We start from the raw sequence: 2,500 nt of genomic DNA on the forward strand, positions 1-2,500 counted from the left end.
TGAAAGGCCAAGGGAGCCCAACCCAGCAATGCCCAGCCAAGGCCAGGCATTCCAGTGCCTACCCGGGCAAAAACGCCCAAAGCATGCCCCATTCGTTAGCCTATCCAGGCAAAAACGCCCAAAACCAGCCCATTCCAGTGCCTATCCGGGGAAAACGCCCAAAGCATGCCCATTCCTTAGCCTATCCAGGCAAAAACGCCCAAAACCAGCACATTCCAGTGCCTATCCGGGCAAAAACGCCCTAAGCCTGCGCATTCCAGCGCCCCGCAGCATGCCACCCTCCTATAGGGTTTGCGCAACCAACCCGCCTAACCACCAGTGGCAACCAAAGGTGCTGTTAGCGACGACTTCTGAAGACGCAACGAGACGCGACGGGTTTGCGCCCAGACGCGACGAGGCGATGCGGGATCTGCGCCCAACCGTGCCTACACCCGCCGACTTGATGCGGGAGCTGCTGGCCCAAGCATGCCTAGCGTGCAAGGCCTGCGTGCAAGGCTAGTGTGCAAGGCTCGTGGGCAAGGCTAGTGCGCAAGGCTAGTGCCCAAGGTCTGTGTGCAAGGCTAGTGCCCAAGGCTAGTGAGCATGGCCTGTGTGCAAGGCTAGTGTGCAAGGCTTGTATGCAAGGCTAGTGTGCAAGGCTGGTGTGCAAGGCTTGTGGGCAAGGCTGGTGCGCAAGGCTAGTTCCCAAGGGTTGTGTGCAAGGCTAGTGCCCAAGGCAAGTGCGCAAGGCTCGTGCCCAAAGCTAGTGCGCAAGGCTTGTGTGCAAGGCTACTGCGATGGGCCAGTGCCCAAGGCTTGTGAGCAAGGCTTGTATGCATGGCTTGTGTGCAAGGCTAGCGTCCAAGGCTTGTGCGCATGGCTTGTGCGCAAGGCTTGTGTCCAAGGCTTTTGTGCAAGGCTCGTGCGCAAGGCTAGTGTGCAAGGCTTGTGCGCATTGGCAGGTAGCCCACCAGCATGCACGATCCAAATGCCACTCACGCGACAACACGGTGCCAAGCCGGGCATGGTGTGCACTCAAAACCAATCAACGGACAGAGGTCATGCGTCATGGGGGGGATCTAGCAAGGCCATGGGGAAGGTCATGGAGGACCTTGGAAGCAAGCGCAAGACGAGAGCGAATCGAACAAGGGGCCAGGACGGGGCCTTGTGCCCATGGTCTTCGCAAGACAGCGTCCAAGGCACCCGAAAGCCCAAGGGAACCCAAACCCGGCCGACACTTGCAATCGCACATGCTCTCTGCAACACACCATCAATGCCGCCCAACGGGGCCAGCACGAGCAGTCCTCCGCGGTCCCCTGGCCCTGCGCACGTTTGTCTTCGAAACCGAGCATCAATGCCACAGAAAGTGCCGGGGCGCCAGCTGGAGCCATCATCCGCGTTGCCATGGCTCGCTTGGCCTTGGCTTGCCAGGCCCCGACACGAGCAATCGCGCATTTTCTTTGCAACCGACCATCAATGCCGCCCAACGGGGCCAGCACGAGCAGTCATCCGCGGTCCCCTGGCCCTGCGCACGTTTGTCTTTGAAACCGAGCATCAATGCCACAGAAAGTGCCGGGGCGCCAGCTGGAGCCATCATCCGACGTGCCATGGCTCTGGTCCCATGGTCTTCGCAACCGAGCATTCGTGACACCCGCGGGGCCAGGACACCAACCCTTCCGACACGAGCATTCGCGCATGTTCTTTGGCCACACAACGGCGCCAGCACGAGCAAAATCATCCGCGGTGCGGTGGCCTTGCACGGCCTTTTGTCTTTGGAACCAACCATCAGTGCCACGGGAAGTGCCGGAGTCCCGGCATCCGCGGTGCCAAGTCATTGCGCCCTTGGTCTCTGCAGCGGGGCATGCCGGGCACTCCCAACCATTGCAAGCAAGCAAGCAAGCAAGAAAGAAAGTAAGTAAGTAAGTAAGTATTACATATAGGGGCGGGACATGCGGGGAGATCTGCGAAACGTGCATTACGGGGCACACGCGTACCTACCGGGGCATACCGACCCCTATTGGGGCACACGTGTGCATATCGGGGCATACCGGGCCTATCGGGGCACACGCGTACATACCGGGGCATACCGAGCCCTACTGGGGCACACGTGCGCATATCGGGGCGTACCAAGCCTATCGGGGCATACGCATGTATCCCAAGGCATACCGAGTCTATCCGGGCATACGCGTTCATACCGGGGCGTAACGGGCCTATCGGGGCATACTTGGGCATATCCGGGCAAAAAATGCCCAAAACTTGCGCAACCTTGGCAACCGTGGTCCATTCCTCTCTATATGCCTAGCCTTGCCAACCGTGGTCCATTCCTCACTATATGCCATGGCCTTGTGCCCATGGTCTTCCCAAGACAGCGTCCAAGGCCCCCGGAAGGCCAAGGGAGCCCAACCCAGCAATGCCCTGCTATGGCAAGCCAAGGCCAAGCATTCCGGTGCCTATCCGGGCAAAAATGCGATTCCTCTCTATATGCCTAGCCTTGGCAACCGTGGTCCATTCCCCACCATAT

Source organism: Tasmannia lanceolata, unplaced genomic scaffold (assembly GCF_043159265.1).
Source record: "Tasmannia lanceolata isolate RefF3 unplaced genomic scaffold, GAP_Taslan_0.1 ptg000297l, whole genome shotgun sequence".
Lineage (NCBI taxonomy): Eukaryota > Viridiplantae > Streptophyta > Magnoliopsida > Canellales > Winteraceae > Tasmannia > Tasmannia lanceolata.